Consider the following 20035-nt stretch of genomic DNA (forward strand, 5'->3'; position numbering starts at 1 on the left):
CTCAAGGTGACTCTAGACTCTAGAATGTTGAAGGAAATCACAACAAGGGAGTGTGGGGTAGCACCGATGGTCCGTCACACTCCCTGTTCTCTTCATCTACAAGCCATTCAAGCGGGATCTGAATGTGAAAGAGGACTCTCTTTTCGTTGTCATTTCCTTTTGTTCTCAGTGGAATGCCTGGTGGTCTACCAGGGGGGTGATCAGATATCTGGGTGGGCAGAATCCAGCACATAGCTGAGTATCTGTGAAAATGAAAGTAGGTGTCTACTCCCATCCCCAAGCCAAGGCTCAGGTGGTGTGTTGATAATAGTACAGCACATTGAAAGTAAGCCATAATGAGCAGCGATATGATAAAGGATACATGGACTGGATTACTGGATCACTAAGTAACACTCACCGGACCAGTTCAGTCTTAGGTCCATTCCATTAATTCAATAGAATAACTCAAATGTGTAGGTCATAGTTACACATATCATCGATGTCCATGAAATTTCACCCTCCTAGAGCGATGAATAAGCAATATTGGAATTATATGCAAACCCATGAGGGAGATAGCCTTGTATGAGCTGCCTGAATCAGGAACTGACTGTGTGTGGGGTATGTAGATGTGTGTGTGAATGAGTGTGAGAGGGTGAGGGTGAGCATGAGAGTGTGTCTCACATTACTTGTATAATGTACATTTTGTGTTTTGTGCTTGCTTTACCATAGAGCAGATGAGATAGTATTTTGGAAACTGTCTACATACATAAACTGGGTTATAGGAGTTTTGGTCCATAGTTCTGTCCAAGAACATGCACAGAACCATATGGTTGATTTTCTTACTCCAGTCATATAGAGAATTCTTCATTTGTAAAGTGAATCTATGCCAGGGCTCTCCAGCCCTGTTTCTGGAGCGCTACCCTCCTGTAGGTTTTCACTCCATCTCCAGTTGTAACAATCCTGATTCAGCAAATCAACTAGCTAATTATTAGAATCAGGTGTGCTAGATTAGGTTTGGAGCGAAAACCTACAGGATGGTAGCTCTCCAGGAAGAGTGTTGGAGAGCCCTGATCTATGCAACGCTGGGATTTTGACATTCTTTTGATGTCATTTCACTTTTGATATACTGTACTTTACATGTGTAATAAGAAATGTTTCTGACGAATTTGAGATTTAGATAAGTTAGTCAATTTAGAATGACTACATTTCCTTCTCTTAAAGTCCACAATTGAGATATTCCACCCAGTTCCTCTATACATGTATCTTCCTGTCCCAAGCATTACTGTACAAGATATTACTTTGATAAAGGAGCGGCATATTAATGCTCATAATAACTCAAAACCCCACATCTACAGTATATTCAGATTGCATACCGTTGGCACCTTGCCGTTGGCCTCTTACTATGACAAACAGACACAGCAGTGTGTGGATTTATTAAAATCTGTGGTTGTAAAGCATTAACATGGACCCTAGGCTGAGTAAGATTTCCAGTGTATGGAATGGATTTGGAGTTAATCCCCAGTGTGCATTGAGGCCATTAGTTATTCTGAAAGAGTGATTTACACCTTCATGTCAGCAGCCACTGCACAAGCCTACCTCTTACTCAGTACTCAGCCCTCATGGAGTAGAGGGAGAATTTTCCTATACAGTCAGTCACACCCTGATGCATAAACCTCAACCCTTACTGCAGCGCAGTTCACAAACTGTAGCTACTGTAGTGGTATATCTGACAGCACTCGTTCAAAACAAAAGCCATATTAACTGTGTTCTGTGTGTGTGTGTGGTCTCATAATGCTGCAGAGGACTCTCAGCCTCTGTCTCACAATATTAGTCACATTAGCAATATATTTGATACCATCGTCATACCTCTAAATGAGATTTTCAATCAGGTTCATTGGACTCCTGAGGAGCTTCTTGGAATAGCAGTAATGAATAAAGGACATTTATTTAAGTGTTTGTTTATTGTTTCCTTTTTATATACAGTAGTCAATGTTTTGTTTGAAGCTAAGCAGATGTAGAAAAAAGCCATGGTTCTTGTGCATTTAGCAAGCACTTAGCAAGCAACCAATGTAGAAAGAAATCTAGATGTGGGAACCTGTATTTTCCTAGGCCTATTTGAAGAAAATGGGGCATATATTTTGGGCAAAAGCTTTTCAAAGACAGCTGACATTTAGTAGTGATTGTTTGATGGTAACTGAAAATAGATTGGCCAAAGAAAAAACAATTACACCAGTGTTATCATTCATGAAGAATCTCAATTAGGTCATTCATTTGAAATATGTGTGCTATTTTTTGAGTTTGAATATTTGTGGCTCTTCACAGCTTTTATTATTGATAATAAGCGCTTCCTTTTTAATGCTTAAGGATTGTTGGGTATTTTATGAGATAAGTAATTGCTTTTCAGAATGTACTATACTTATTTTAATTTGCATTTTGTTCTTATTTGTTGGTGTTACTTTTAATAACCATAACTTTAAATTTCAATTGAATTTGTAAAAAAACAAAGGATACAAAATTGTAATTAAATTCAGGGATTTCAAAATCAGCCTAAGATTTGTATTTCTGTTTGTGTCAAAACATGAAATCCCCATTTTTGTTTGTATGCTCTTTTGAGATAAAATGTACTGGTAGTTTGTTTTTCTGTTGTTTTTATACCTGCTGTCCCTTTCTCAAAACAACGCTTGTGTAGCCTGTCGTCCCTTTCTCAAAACAACGCTTTGTGTAGCCTGTCGTCCCTTTCTCAAAACAACGCTTTGTGTAGCCTGTCGTCCCTTTCTCAAAACAACGCTTTGTGTAGCCTGTCGTCCCTTTCTCAAAACAACGCTTTGTGTAGCCTGTCGTCCCTTTCTCAAAACAACGCTTTGTGTAGCCTGTCGTCCCTTTCTCAAAACAACGCTTTGTGTAGCCTGTCGTTGTTGTTACTATTTTATTTTATTGTCATTGAGGCAGTTGTCTCTTCTGTACGTCTGGATGTTGTTGTTTTTTCAAATAATTTGGTTTTATAAAGAAACTTCTCTTTTATATGTGTGTGTTCATTTGTATTACGATGTAATTTGCTTCAATACAGATGACATACCTGGTAAAAACACATGGACACAAGGGGGCGATGTAGTCATGCCATAGCAAGGTGAATCTACTGCTACTCTATTGGGAGTGAATGGGGTAACATTGGCATGTTACACATTTGTGGCTAAATCACCACCCTTTTATTACTAGGCTACTGAGTCGAGCCAATCTGAGTGGAGCTGTACTGCGCTGGCCTGGTTGCACATCCACAACAGTTGCTGGAACCTTGCTGAAAGAAAATATCTGAACCAGCACTGTACTGTAGGCTACAGGTCAGCAAGATACTGTAGTGTGAAAAGGCTGTTAGGGTATTATCAAACCAAGTCATTTAGTTGAATTGGCCATGCCCAATTGGTAATGCAATAAAGAAAAATTTAGCTGAATTTATCAGTGGCTATTTAAACAAATCTGAACCACAGATCAAGGTTACTACTCCTAGCCCATAGACTACTTTAAAGGTCAAATAAAAAATACAATACCAAATGTGTCCTATAAGGCAGAAGAGACCAGAGTTGTAGGAGCAAAATAACTTGTTTATTACATGGAATCGAACTATCACCTTGACTGCACCAACCACATTGCATGTGCTAGCGATGAAAAAATAAATGTACACATATGTTATTCAATCATTTCATCCGCACTGCTCATTTCTGTGATACCAAATGCTAAAATAGAACTTTGTTTTATTTGAGACACTCAACGCGCTGCAAGTCCCAGGTGCATCTGCTAGAGCCGAAAGTCAGACACTAATGTGGATTTCCAACAGCAAGGCTCAGATCAACTTGGCAGTGTTGCCATTGTTTATAAAAAGTGTTCTTTATAGTGTTGAGAAACACCCATATCCCACACTCACAAACTGAAATCATACATGTGAACATTATACAATCAATTAGTGAGAGAGCCTCAATCACATTTATTTATTCACTGTAGGCTACACATGAATTGAAGTAATTGGTCACATCTTTGGTCACGTTCGTGACGGTCAAACAAAAAAAACCTAATGATTGGTTGACAATAGAGCCTCCCACAACGCAGATGATGGCTGCAGGATGAAGTTGTTGAAGAGCAACTGCAGAAACTTGCAGTTGATGCAATTTGGTCCATTTTTATCCCAAGAATGCAACACACTGAAAGGCGGTGACTATCTTGGACTTCTCACTCAATGTCACCAAAACAAAGGAGATGAACGTGGACTTCAGAAAACAGCAGAGGGAGCACCCCTCTATCCACATCGATGGGAAAGCAGTGGAAAAGGTGGAAAGTTTTAAGTTCCTCGGCGTACACATCACGGACAAACTGAAACAGTCCACCCACACAGACAGTGTGATGAAGAAGGCGCAATAGCGCCTCTTCAACCTCAGGAGGCTGAAGAAATTTGGCTTGTCACCTAAAACCCTCAAAAACTTCACAATTGAGAGAATCCTGTTTGTGCTGTATCACCGCCTGGTACGGCAACTGCACCACCCACAACCGCAGGGCTCTCCAGAGGGTGGTGCGGTCTGCACAACGCATCACGGGGGGCAAACTACCTGCTCTCCAGGACACCTACAGCACCCGATGTCACAGGAAGGCCAAAAAGATCATCACGGACAACAACCACCCGAGCCACTGCCTGTTCACCCCGCTACCATCCAAAAGGCGAGGTCAGTACAGGTGCATCAAAGCTGGGACCGAGAGACTGAAAAACAGCTTCTATCTCAAGGACATCAGACTGTTAAATAGCCATCACTAGCACAGAGAGGCTGCTGCCTACATACAGACTTGAAATCATTGGCCACTTTAATAAATGGATCACTAGTCACTTTAATAATGTCACTTTAGTAATGTTTATATGTCTTGCATTACTAATCTCATATACTGTATTTTATACCATCTATTGCATCTTGCCTATGATGCTCTACCATTGCTCATCCATATACAGTTGAAGATGGAAGTTTACATACACCTTAGCCAAATACATCTAAACTCAGTTTTTCACAATTACTGACATGTAATCCTTGTAAAAATTCCCTGTCTTGGGTCAGTTAGGATCACCACTTTATTTTAAGAATGTGAAATGTCAGAATAATAGTAGAGAATTATTTATTTCAGCTTTAATTTCTTTCATCACATTCCCAGTGGGTCAGAAGTTTACATACACTCAATTAGTATTTGGTAGTATTGCCTTTAAATTGTTTAACCTGGGTCAAACATTTCGGGTGGCCTTCCCCAAGATTCCCACAATATATTGAGTGAATTTTGGCCCATTTCTCCTAACAGAGCTGGTGTAACTGAATCAGTTTTGTAGACCTCCTTGCTCGTACATGCCTTTTCAGTTCTGCCCACAAATTATCTATGAGATTGAGGTCAGGGCTTTGTGATGGCCACTCCAATACCTTGACTTTGTTGTCCTTAAGCCATTTTGCCACAACTTTGGAAGTATGCTTGGGGTCATTGTCCATTTGGAAGACCCATTTGTGACCAAGCTTTAACTTCCTAACTGATGTCTTGAGATGTTGCTTCAATATATCCACATAATTTTGCTGCCTCATGATGCCATCTATTTTGTGAAGTGCACGAGTCCCTCCTGTAGCAAAGCACCCCACAACATGATGCTGCCACCTCTGTGCTTCACGGTTGGGATGGTGTTCTTCGGCTTGCAAGCCTCCCCCTTTTCCCACCAAACATAACGATGGTCATTATGGCCAAACAGTTCTATTTCTGTTTCATCAGACCAGAGGACATTTCTCCAAAAAGTACGATCTTTGTCCCCATGTGCAGTTGCAAACCGTAGTCTGGCTTTTTTATGGTGGTTTTGGAGCAGTGGCTTTTTCCTTGCTGAGCGGCCTTTCAGGTTATGTCGATATAGGACTTGTTTTACTGTGGATATAGATACTTCTGTACCTGTTTCCTCTAGCATCTTCACAAGGTCCTTTGCTGTTATTCTGGGATTGATTTTCACATTTCACACCAAAGTACATTCATCTCCAGGAGACAGAATGCTTCTCCTTCCTGAGCGGTATGACGGCTGCGTGGTCCCATGGTGTTTATACTTGCGTACTATTGTTTGTACAGATGAACGCGGTACCTTCAGGCATTTGGAAATTGCTCCCAAGGATGAACCAGACTTGTGGAGGTCTACAAAATTTTTTCTGAAGTCTTGGCTGATTTCTTTTGATGTTCCCATGATGTCAAGCAAAGAGCCACTGAGTTTGAAGGTAGGCCTTGAAATACGTCCACGGGTGCACCTCCAATTGACTCAAATGATGTCAATTAGCCTATCAGAAGCTTCTAAAGCCATGACATAATTTTCTGGACTTTTCCAAGCTGTTTAAAGGCACAGTCAACTTAGTGTATGTAAACTTCTGATCCACTGGAATTGTGATACAGTGAATTATAAGTGAAATAATCTGTCTGTTAACAATTGTTGGAAAAATTACTTGTGTCATGTACAAAGTAGATGTCCTAACCGACTTGCCAAAATAATAGTTTGTTAGCAAGAAATGTGTGGAGTGGTTGAAAAACAAGTTTTAATGGCTCCAACCTGAGTGTATGTAAACTTCCGACTTCAACTGTATTTATATTTAGATATTCTTATTCCATTCCTTTATTTAGATCTGTGTGTATTAGGAAGTTGTTGTGGAATTGTTAGATTACTTGTTAGATATTGTTGCACTGTCGGAACTAGAAGCACAAGCATTTCGCTACACTCGCAATAACATCTGCTAACCATGTGTATTTTTTTTTTGCTAACCATGTGTATGTGACCAATACAATTTGATTTGATTTGAAAAGTGATCTGCTCGTATGCGCCCATACCCTATGCAAGTGGTACCTCGTTTTCCAGGAAGGATAGAATTGTCATTTTTTAACTTTTGTAAGCTTTTGAATGATATTCAACGGGTGAAAATGCAGTGCAATGGTCTTTAGTGCAAAAACTTTACTGGTAGACTTAAATTCATCCATAAGCACAAATATAATTGTATATCTTAAATGACCGCGTTTTCACGAATTTGATGATACGGTATAATCGTGAAGCAAATTCAAAAGGTTAGTGGACATGGTATGTAAGTAAATCGGAAGGGACAGTTACTTTCACAGGGTATTAATCACACTAACTCAAATCGAACTAGGTTTCCCTTTGTATCTGTGGATGAATTATTGGAGTAGAAAAACACACGGTTTTCGTATGATCCAGGTCAAAATTCTACAAAGAACCAGTTTAAATGAGGACCATATGCATGATCAGGTAAATGTTCATCTCCCAGGACAAACTGCTAGCAACAGCTATCTAACTAAATGTCCATGAATGTTTCGTGTGTTTCATCCTGTGCCCAAATTAATATAGTTGGTTCACAGTTAGTTTTGGTACTTTAAACTGCGTGTCATGATTGCGTCTGATGGGGATAGACAGTAGGCGTGTTGCTCTGCTCAGACGTGGCTGACGCAGGCCAGATCTTACAATGCCTGTTTTGGTATTTTACGTAACAGCTAACCATAACCATCATTATGTTAAAGAAATCTGGTGCCCGACAGCACAGTCGATGACATGGCACGCAACCATTGGTTGATGCATGCAACATCTGAGCAGGGGATCGCGACCGAAATCAACATTGCACAATGTTATACCTGTAGGTGTAAGCCTAAGAGTTAGAGAGCAAACTCAAGTCTATAGTCTCAGACAAGACAACTCGTCAAATGTGTGCCCCTCTATAAAATTTCACTCCCCTTTGATGCAGAAGGTTTATGCAACAATATGTCAGATGTAGCTTTCATGCAAGTCTGATCTCACACTATCTGAAGGAAAGCAACACATGACTGGGAAAAGCTAAGCAAAGATGGGGAAACCAAATCAGTTGGAATGCATTCAAAAAGACATTGCTTTGAAGCTTTCTTGTTTAGTCTAATGTCCTAACAGTTTCTTTGATATAATGCTTAACTTGTGACAACAGTCAGAATTGTCCTTTTAACCTTTTGATGTGGGATAAGAGTACAGTGGGCCTTATAACCCCTCTGCAACAGCACTCATGCTGACAGACACCAAGAACGGAGGTACAGTATAGTGGCACACATAGAATTAGGATAGGATCTCTATGGTGGCACATTTTCATTAAAATACTTTTTCTAAAAGTGCTTGCTTTAGTTCAATCAGAGAGCATTGGCAATGGACATGGAACCTGATGCTGAGTCTGAGACCAGGGACACTGGCGTAGCACACACCCCAACAGCCCACGCAAGGCGGTGGCTCCCCAACCCCCCAAAAAATATAAAACATTTATGTTTGGGGTCCCCTCCCGGAGGAGGTTGGGCCCCCCAGATAGCATATGAACACATCATAAACCATGAAAAAGTTTTAGAATTACAGGAAGGTCACTTTAAAACTGCAAAGCGTTCTTTTAGCCTCATGGAAATTAGCTCAGCGATTCTTGAAAGTCAGGACAATCCTTGTCCGGCAGGGTAACTTTATTTTTATAGTTGCAATTTTTATTTTATTTTTTGCATTATTTGACCTTAGCCCTCTGTGACGTTAAAGAATATTTATCTAAAAACTTCGATTCCTAAAAGATTTGTCCAGAGATTTGGTGAACTCCATCAGATTTATCTAAAATGAATCAGGAATGAGCAGGGTCAGCTACACAATAAGGACCCCTTATTCCTGTCCTCATTACATGTAGTGCAACAAGACCACTCATGGTCTGTAAAGTTCTCTACTGTTAATAGATTTAAACTAACAACATTGGAATCACCATGGTCACAACCATAAACTATCAACCCCATATGCCTGATACAATATGAGTTTTGGTTCAAATATGTTACATTTAATTAGGTTTTAGGGTCAAAGCAACTGAGGAAAAATAAAATTGCTATTGTGTACTGTATATCACTTGAATGAAGAAGAAAAATGTAATTTTTGTCAACTCTGTTAGATTTGTATCTAATGTCTGCTCCGTCAAAGTGCTGAAAGATCTGATAGAAACAACCATTCTATTGCGGATTTTCAAATAAACAATTTTCCATATTTTACAAACGTTTGTATTGATCTTTTATTTAATTTTTTGGGGAAAAAGTATCTGTTGTCAACTCCGTCAGTTGCTTGTCTGCTCCATCACTGATGGAGTCAATATTTTTGGGCCAATTTTCTGAAAAAAATATTTTAATCATTGTTCTGCAACATATGCTTAAACAAATTGAAGTATTTATTGTGCTAGACCTAAGAGATAATGCTTGATTTATACATTCCGTTTTATGTTCTAAATCTAGAAAACATGCCAAATAGCGAACAAAATTTGCCCTGGAGCCTTTCATAGTGATTTAATACAAAATCAAGGCCTTTAAACACTTTTTGGACAATAATTATAAAACTGAAATGCCTTTTACGGTGTCTGACGAAGTTGACATAAATCCAGTTAGTTGCATTTTATGTTCCTTTACATGGTGTGATAGCTCATACTTTGGTCTATCAAAATATATATTTCAAATTTGTTAATATTAAGACACATTCTTGTGGGGAAAAAGTTGAGATTGTCCTGTCTTTCAAGAAGCCCTGAGCTCTAAAACAGCAACATGGGGGGGGGGGGGGGGGGGGGGCTTGACAAGGGACAAAATACTAATATACACCATTGATTGATCTTCCCAGGTGAGTGCAGCAATCCAATCTCAGCCAGGTGTGTGTTCCCGCACTTTCTGTCACGTGAGGAAGCTTGAAGCAGGCTTGAAGTTGTGTTCTCGTAGAAATTTGTTCTGTTGAGACGATTCGGCACATGGACTCTAAGGGAAGATGGCGGAAGTGGCCGAGTAAATTTGGTGAAGACGAATGTTCTGAATGGTCAACATTAATGTAAAAAACTGGAACAAAAAGGAAATAGTCTACAATTGGAGTGGAGGATATGTGTGTAAATGATAATGAATCTCTTCTTGTCGGGATGCGTTTGTTGAGTAAGGATGCATATGTAGGAAACCCATTTGAGTTGTCGATAAGTATGCGCTTGGAAGAGTGGAGTCTGTCAGAGTGACCAGGAGTGGTCTTATTTTAATTAAATGTATTTTTGACGAGCAGATGAAGATTTTAGTGGGCCTCAAAAAAATCCGGACAACAGAAGATTTGTGTTTAGAACTTCGGAGTAGAGCACCCATGAAAGGAGTCATCTCAGGGGTAACTACGGATGTTCAGGTTGAATACCTGATGTGGTTGGTGCCCGCTGAGTGAATGGAAAAAAATAAGAAAACCTGTCTGTCCTGTTGTTTTTTGATAATGAGCAATTACCTACGCATATAACGACACAGGGTGACAGCCAGATGCAGACACAGGGGGCATATGGTTCGAGTCTCTGATATTTATTGAATTACAAGGGGTAGGCAATGGGCAGGTCGAGGACAGGCAGAAGTTCATAAACCAGGTCAGAGTCCGAAAGGTACAGTGGGGGCAGGCAGGCTCGAGGTCAGGGCAGGCTGAATGGTCAGGCAGGCGGGCTCAGTGTTAGGGCAGGCAGAACGGGTCGGAACCGGGAGGGCTAGAAAAACATAGAACACAGGGATAAATACACTGGGGATAATGAGGAAGATGGATGACACCTGGAGGGGGGTGGAGACAAGCACAAAGACAGGTGAAACAGATCAGGGTGTGAAAGTACCCCCCTCTAGAGGTGCCACCTGGCGTCCTACCTGGGCAAATACCTGGTTGACCGGGGTGCCGGCGGTGAAAGTCGGCGACGAGGGCTGGGTCCAGGATGTTCTTAACAGGGACCAGCACCTCTCCTCCGGGCCATGACCCTCCCAGTCAACCAGCTACTGGAAACCCCTGCCCCGAGGTCGAAGACTCAGGAGGCATCTCATTGTGTACGCCGGATGGCCATGGTTGATGAAACGAGGAGGAGGGGTGGGCCTGGAAACAGGAGACAAAGGACAGTGAGACAAGGGCTTAATCCTGGACACATGAAAAGTGGGATGTATATGGAGGGTACGGGGCAACAGAAGAAACAAATGATGACAGTGAAGAGATGGTAGTGGATACATCACAGCCTGTAGTCATTACTTGCTGCCAGACAAAAGATACCCTGTGTGTTAAAAAAGTGGACTTTGTTGCGTTCATTGCCACAGTTATAAACTGTACTGCACAACCCTCAAAGAAGTCGAAGAAACTAGACATTATTGTGGCTGAAGCAGAACAGTTTTTGGGACTCAAGGATTTTATGGTCGGAAGACTTGCAAGGGGTACTGGCGCCAGAAGACCTTGAGGCTCAAGGTGAAGAAGGTTCACTTTGAGCCTGTGTAGGGATCAGATATTTTTTTTGAAAGAAAAGTTGTTTGATTTATTATTTTAAAAATATATATATTTTTGATAGAATCCTGTTTCCATCCCGCATAGCAGGTGTCGGGATGAACATTAAAAAATTGTGTGATCGCCAAAATACCATAGAAGACGAAGAATTTGATCCGTTTGGCCTGTTTCTTGATATGTTTGAGTTTTCCAGATAATTTTGACTTTTGAACAGTTTAGGCCTACCAGTTGGGCTATGTATGACTTTGGTTAAATGATACTACTTCCAGCGCGTCCTGTGTACACTTGCAACTTTCATGAGAGGGAAAGGTAATCAGTCTTTGTCAAGCATGTAAGTAACTTGTACCCTATTTCTACATTGTGAAATAGCCTACCTAGGCCTAGATAAACCCAGCAAAAAAAGAAACGTCCCTTTTTCAGGACCCTGTCTTTCAAAGATAATTGGTAAAAATCAAAATTACTTTGCAGATCTTCATTGTAAATGGTTTAAACACTGTTTCCCATGCTTGAACCATAAACAATTAATGAACATGCACCTGTGGAACGGTCTTTAAGACACTAACAGCTTACAGACGGTAGGCGATTAAGGTCACAGTTATGAAAACTTAGGGCACTAAAGAGGCCTTTCTACTGACTCTGAAAAACACAAAAAAAAAGATGCCCAGGGTCCCTGCTCATCTGCGTGAACGTGCCTTAGGCATGCTGGAAGGAGGCATGAGGACTGCAGATGTGGCCAGGGCAATAAATTGCAATGTCCGTACTGTGAGACGCCTAAGACAGCGCTACAGGGAGACAGCACGTACAGCTGATCGTCCTCGCAGTGGCAGACCATGTGTAACAACACCTGCATAGGATCAGTACATCCGAACATCACACCTGTGGGACAGGTACAGGATGGCAACAACAACTGCCCGAGTTACACCAGGAATGCACAATCCCTCCATCAGTGCTCAGACTGTCCGCAATAGGCTGAGAGAGGCTGGACTGAGGGCTTGTAGGCCTGTTGTAAGGCAAGTCCTCAGACATCACCGGCAACAACGTCACCTATGGGCACAAACCCACCGTCGCTGGACCAGGCAGGACTGGCAAAAAGTGCTCTTCACTGACGATTCGCGGTTTTGTCTCCCCAGGGGTGATGGTCGGATTGGCGTTTATCGTCAAAGGAATGAGCGTTACACCGAGGCCTGTACTCTGGAGCAGGATTGATTTGGAGATGGAGGGTCCGTCATGGTCTGGGGCGGTGTGTCACAGCATCATCGGACTGAGCTTGGTGTCATTGCAGGCAATCTCAACGCTGTGCGTTACAGGGAAGGCATCCTCCTCCCTCATGTGGTACCCTTCCTGCAGGCTCATCCTGACATGACCCTCCAGCATGACAATGCCACCAGCCATACTGCTCGTTCTGTGCGTGATTTCCTGCAAGACAGGAATGTCAGTGTTCTACCATGGCCAGAGAAGAGCCCGGATCTCAATCCCATTGAGCACGTCTGGGACCTGTTGGATCGGATGGTGAGGGCTAGGGCCATTCCCCCCAGAAATGTCTGTGAACTTGCAGGTGCCTTGGTGGAAGAGTGGGGTAACATCTCACAGCAAGAACTGGCAAATCTCGTGCAGTCCATGAGGAGGAGATGCACTGCAGTACTTAACTTCTTATGGGCAGGTGGGATGTCCCACCTGGCCAACATCCGGTGAAATTGCAGAGCGCGAATTTCAAATTACATAAATAAAAATATTTAACATTCATGAAGATACAAGTATTATACATCAAAATAAAGCTTAACTTCTTGTTAATCCAGCCGCTGTGTCAGATTTCAAAAAGGCTTTACGGTGAAAGCACACCATGCGATTATCTGAGGACAGCGCCCCACATACAAAAACATGAAAAACATTTTTCAACCAGGCAGGTGCGACACGAAAGTCAGAAATAGCGATATAATAAATGCCTTACCTTTGAAGATCTTCTTCTGTTGGCACTCCAAAAGGTCCCAGTTGCATCACAAATGGTCATTTTGTTTGATAAAGTCCTTCTTTATATCCATAAAAACTCAGTTTAGCTGGCGCGCTTCATTCAATAATCCACCAGTTTCCCTCCTTCAAAATGCATACAAAATGAATCCCAAACGTTACCAATAAACTTATCCAAACAAGTCAAACAACGTTTATGAATCAAACCTCAGGTACCCTAATACATAAATAAACGATAGAATTTAAGACCGAGAATAGTATGTTCATTACCGGAGATAAATAACAAAGAACGTGCTTTCACCCACGCGCATGGAAACACTACAGCCAAAATGGGAGCCAATTAGAAAAACTACAACTTCTAGCTAATTTTTCCAAAAACCAGCCTGAAACTCGTTCTAAAGACTGTTGACATCTAGTGGAAGCCCTGGGAACTACAATCTGGGAGGAGTTCGCCTCATAATAAATATGAAAGCCATTGGAAACAGTGGAAGGCTGAATTTTTTGGGGGGGGGTAGTTTGTCCTCGGGGTTTCGCCTGCCATATCAGTTCTGTCATACTCACAGACATTATTTTAACAGTTTTAGAAACTTTAGTGTTTTCTATGCAAATCAACCAATTATATGCATGTCCTAGCTTCTGGGCCTGAGTAACAGGCAGTTTACATTGGGCGCGCTTATCATCCGGACATGAAAATACTGCCCCATACCCAAGAGAGGTTAATGCAGCTGGTGGCCACACCAGATACTGACTGTTACTTTTGATTTTGACCCTCCCTTTGTTTAGGGACACATTATTCCATTTTTGTTAGTCACATGTCTGTGGAACTTGTTCAGTTTATGTCTCAGTTGTTGAATCTTGTTATGTTCAGGCAAATATTTACACATGTTAAGTGTGCTGAAAATAAACGCAGTTGATGGTGAGAGGACGTTTCTTTTTTTTCTGAGTTTACATTTTGAACATTTGGAGTTAACCGTATATCAAAAAGGCTAGGCAACTTTTAAACTGTCCTACTAAAACCTTCTACAGCTTTCACGTTAAGGTAGATGGGGCTCTCGAGTGCCACAGCGGTCTAAGGCACTCCATCTCAGTGCTAGAGGTGTCACTACAGACCTTGGTTCAATTCCAGGCTGTTTCACAACCGTCTGTGATTGGGAGTCCCATAGGGCGGTGCACAATTGGCTCAGCATTGTTAGGGTTTGACCTGGGTAGGCCGTCATTGTAAATAAGCATTTGTTCTTTACTGACTTGCTTAGTTAAATAAAAAAATAGTAGTTGCCAGACAGGAAGAGGTGAAGTGAGAGGCCCAAAATCTTTTTTCTCAAGCAGGTAGCTCCCCCCTCAAATTTGGTCAACATACATTTGAATGGCTTATTTTCTATATGAGGATTATTTGATTGAATATATGTTTTGTAATGCTTAGGTTGCTTAGGTGTACTGATATAAGTAGGACACGTGACATCCTGGCAACTTTGAGAAAAAACACTATCGGAGTTGTGCCTCTTAGTGCTATTCGGAATTCTTGGGATGTTTCTACCCATAACAGTTGTCAAGTTGCCTGGTAGTGGATCTCTTCTCCAAATAGCTCATTCCATCTCATCCCACAGATGTACAATTGTATGACTGGGCAGGCCGCTGCAGTAAGCTGAATTCACTGTCATGTTTGTGGAACCATTCCTGGACAATTCTAGCCATGGGGCGGCAGGTAGCCTAATGGATAGAGCGTTGGGTCAGTAACCGAAAGGTTGCTGGATTGTATCCCTGAGCTAACAAGGTAAAAATGTGTCATTCTGCCCCTGAACAAGGCAGTTAACCCACTGTTCCCCAGTAGGCTGCCATTGTAAATAACAATTTGTTCTTAACTGACTTGGCTAGTTAAATAAAAGTTAAATAAAAAATGATATCTCAGATAGTTACACTGCTGCCATGAAGGGATGCACCTGATTGGCAATCATCTTCAGAAATCCTGTGGCATTCAAACGTTGCCCCAACGTGTGCCATGAAAACATGCCCCACCAGCCTGCAATGTTGACACGCAGCATGATGGATGCATGTACTCATGTGGTTTTCTCCGTACCCTAGTCCTCTCATCAGCATGAAACAGCAGGAACCGGGATTCATCAGACCAGGCAATGTTTTTCCAATTCTCCAGTGTCCAGTGTTTTCGTTCCTCAGCCCACTGCAACTGCAGTTTCTTATTTTTTTCTGAAAGAAGTGGAACTCCGTAAGGTTGTCGGCTGCCATACCCCATTCGTGTCAAGGTACGACGATCTGTGCATTCTTTTATTGGTCTTTAGGAACCAATGGACTGTCAGTTGACTAACTGTAGCCCGTCTGTTGCTCTGCACAATTCGTGTCAGCCTCCTTTCTTCTCTTTCATCAATTACCCATTTTCAATCAGTGGCCTGCCGTTGGCTGGATGTCCATTCTTAACACACAGCAAGCTGTTGAGCGGGAAACCTACTACCATTCAAAGAATGAATACACCCCATACGCTTCTGCCCATGCGCAATTAGCCAAACATGGACAATGACGAATTCCATACCTTTTTAATTAATATTTTAAGTAACTATGAACTAATGTGCATTTGCATATTGAAGCTGCAATGAAGTAAGCTGCAGGACGTTGGGGAAGGCCCATTTTTCATCCGTCGACTCAAGTTGACAGTAAGTGCAGTGGTTGCTCTCTTGTCCTCTAGATTTAGACCATTAACTGTTACCTCTTAGTTTGTAATGTCATGTTCTCCATAACCACATCTACAGGGACACTAACCACGTTTCCATCAAGAGTTTTATGCGAGTAAAGTCATACCGTATAAAAAAATATCACGACAGCTATGATGGAAACAGGTAGTTTTGGTACAATTTTATAAATGCGGCCAGATCATTTGTTCGTTCATCATGGTTGAATATTTTTGTGTCTGTAAAATGTAGGCCTATTATGAGATAAATTGTGGTGGAAACGCCTTATGAGCAAATATTAATATTATGACCATTATATCTAAGAAAAATTGGGAGTCCCGCGATGATATGGTGTGTGGTCCTCCCATTACGACTCAGGAAACCATACAGTTTATTAGGCTACAGATTAAATAAATGATGAACTTCACAGGGTGGTGAAAGTGCACGGTGATCTGGACGCTCCTTTCGAATAAATATCGAGGGTTTTATTCTGGTGACAAAATGATTGATGTTTGTCTGCCGTTTGACAAATACAAATTATTCTCGCTCTTATCCATAATAATCTCATGTAGGCCTACACTAGCCTAACCGCACATCCGATCCGCACTGCGAGCTGTTGACTAGAGCACACGTGCCAAAACCAGACTTGACACATTTGCTATTTAACGCAACAGTTTTTGTGACAAAACTAGTTAAAACTGCGATTGAAACACATTACGCGAAAAAAGTACATTTTCTTTACACTACGTCATCACGCAATGACTTTTATCCCCAATAAGTCAAATCCGTTTGGTGGAAATACCACTGGTGGGAAAATGCGCATAATTTTTTATGCGTATTTTAAAATATTCGCGTGAAGATCTGTCGCAAATTGGATGGAAACCTAGCTACTGACAGTCATGTATAACATAACCGGCCCACCTGATTTGGTTAGATTGGGGGGATAGGCCCTACTGTTTTTTGCGAAAATGCTCACTCTGATCTTGAAAGTTGGCATAATGAATCTTTGCATGCATTACACACATACACAAGCCTCCCTTCAATGATGGATGTGTTTTCAGCATGGTCATTTTTAGTAATAGGGAGAGAGAAAATGTAATAAATTGGGATAGGACTGCTAATTAAATGATTGCTATAATTAACTTTCATTAAACAGAGATCGATAAAGCAGTGCAAGGATTAAAACAGGGTCCATACATTATACACTGTTTTACAAGGAAGCTTTTAACGACCTTGTATATTTGACTGCGCTGAGGCACGTTGCCATGGGAACGCGGATGGGGGATTTAAGGAGGCTGGGCAGTATATTTTATTCCCCCTTTTTTATGTGTTTCTGCCTTCATTTATATTTGATCTGCCTTTGGCTGCCTGGAGTGAGACTGCTCTAAAAAAAATAAAAAAATAAAAACTGCACAGAGAAAAAAGGAGGAGGGGAGCCTCTCTTACCCTTGGCTGCAGATGAATATGACTAGTATTATCAGACACATCAGAGGGTAAAGGCATTTTGGACCATACATCATCAAGGGTCACTCAGGGAAGCCTTGTATATTAGTTGTAGATGGCAGATGGGGATGTTCTTGAGCCCAAGAAGGAAACAGAGTTAGAGGCCTTAAGATAGACAATCATAATATTAACTGAGAGTGAGAGCGAATGAAAAGGAGCAGATTAGGGAAGGAAGGGTGGACTTGTTGTAGAGTGGTGGTGTGATATGTGATGCCATAGTAGAGGGGTAGTGGGATTCTCAAAGAGGGTAGCTCTAATGTTTGCATTTTAGCACAGAGCGACTCCGATTTCCACAAACCAGGTTTCAGACTCAGAGCAGGCTGTAAAAGCAACTGCATGAGACCGTTGATTTTATAATGAGCGCTTTTCCTCCATCTCAGATTCAGGTGTGGGAGGGATAGGGCCAGAGGATTATGTAGAGGAGGTTGGTTTCAGAATGTAGATGTTTTAGTGCTAAAGAAGGTTGAGAAGAATGCAAGAATTTGTTAGACTGGACTGATGGGAGGGGGGGGGGCACAGGTGTTTGTGTGTGGGAGGGAGGAAAGTGCATGGAGCGGACTACTGCAAAAAGTAAGTTGCTGGGTAGAGAGGGAGTATTGGAGAATAGTAAGAGAGTGTAGAAATTGGAAAGAGGACCAGAGGCAGAGTAGCCGTCAGTCGACCGCCTTCCTGATCTTCCGCTCCATCCAGCCAGTCTGTGATAGAGTATGGACCGTTTGTTTTAACGGTGCCTCCAAAATCACAGGATAGAGATGAGCATAAAATCGGTAAACAGACAGTGTTTTATTGCAAAAAAAGTAAACCAAAGAGGGAACTTGTTCATTCTATCACTCTTGTGCACACTTTTACAACTCTACACACATCTTTACAGCCTACTCCCAAATGTATCGGGCTAGTTTATAGCACCTAGATAAAATGTATACCAAGATAAAAATAGTGTAATGGACAGATTGCTTTCAACTAGCCGGCTATCTAAACTTGTAGTAATGATCCAATTACCGACCGGGGGGGCCCCATTGATTTTGTTAGTCACTTTCACTTTAATATCATATTCAAAACTGCAAACAGTTCTCTCCACCCAATGGCAAAATGTGTAGAATTGCCCCTGGCAATATTTTTCTTAGTGTCCCCAAAAGGCTAGGGCTGGTTCTGACTGCATATGTGGGTATGCAGACCCACGAGCCACTGCTGCCCCTCATGATGAGTTCAGATTTTTTGTGGCCCCCACCCCCTTCAAAGTTGCCCATCACTGTTTGTAGGATATTCAATCAACTTGTCCTCATTTTTTTTTACCACAAGGGGGAGCAGTCAGCAAGCTCACAATGAAAGAGGGAGATGGCGAGACATTTGGTTGAGGCTCTGTGGATGGATGCAAGCGAGAGAGAATGGGCATAGTAGTTAATAATGGTTGGAGAGAGAGAGCGGGAGAATGAGTAATGCTGTGGTGAATACTGAACACTGTGTGTGACTAGTGATGGATCATCCCCACACTGCTTCCAGCACTGGTCTTTATTTCCCCCTACTCCCATCCCTCCCTATGTGGCTCTGCTCTACTCCCGCTGGCCTATTCCAGCTGATGCATTACCTCTATAACACTCAAATCATTTTTTGGGGGAGGAAAATCATTATCATTTTATAGATGCTCTTATTCCCGCTGTTCTTTAATTCAGGGGCGCTGCTGCAGTGCTTTACATATTCTCACACATGAAGAGGAAAGGAACAGGGCGGTTTTAACAGCAGTCAGCACTGTGTATGTACAGTCGGAAAATAAACTGGTTAGTTACGGGGGGTTGGATATAGTGGAGGGTTTGGCAGAAGGCCAGAATGGTCAGCTTATGATTGGGTTGTTGTGGTCTGGTCTTCACCCTTACTGGTCTTGTGCCCCTCATCCTTAGTCCAGATTGATAGAAGGACACACACACACAGAAAACCCCAGAAAACAACTCAAGTGAGGATTTCAGGGATATTGATATGCATGTACTGATGTCATTTGGTATGTTTTGTTAATAACATGCTTTTGTGTTATTTGGATGAGCCACAGTCTTATATACTGAACAAAAATATAAACACAACATGTAAAGTGTTGGTCCCATGTTTCATGAGTTGAAATAAAAGATCCCAGAAATGTTCCATATGCACAAAAAGCTTATTTATCTCAAATTTTGTGCACAAATGATTATCCATCCACCTGACAGGTGTGGCATATCAAGAAGCTGAATAAACAGAAGGATCATTACACAGGTGCACCTTGTGCCAGGGAAAATAAAAAGCCACTCTAAAATGTGTAAGAAAAAATTTATTCTTATTGGCTGGGCCTGGCTCCCAAGTGGGTGGGTTTATGCCCTCCCAGGCCCACCAATGGCTGCGCTCCTGCCCAGTCATGTGAAATTCATAGATTAGGGCCTAATTCATTTATTTCAATTGACTGATTTCCTTCTATGAACTATAACTCAGTAAAATATTTTAAATTGTTGCGTTTTATATTTTTGTTAAGTATATTTTGCTGTGTCCATTACGTATTCTGTGTTTTGGTGGTATGTATATAGTTTGACTTTGGCTGTAATATGGTGGCCTACTGTCTCTGTCT

The sequence above is a fragment of the Salvelinus namaycush genome, chromosome 2 (genome assembly GCF_016432855.1).
Source record: "Salvelinus namaycush isolate Seneca chromosome 2, SaNama_1.0, whole genome shotgun sequence".
Taxonomy (NCBI): domain Eukaryota; kingdom Metazoa; phylum Chordata; class Actinopteri; order Salmoniformes; family Salmonidae; genus Salvelinus; species Salvelinus namaycush.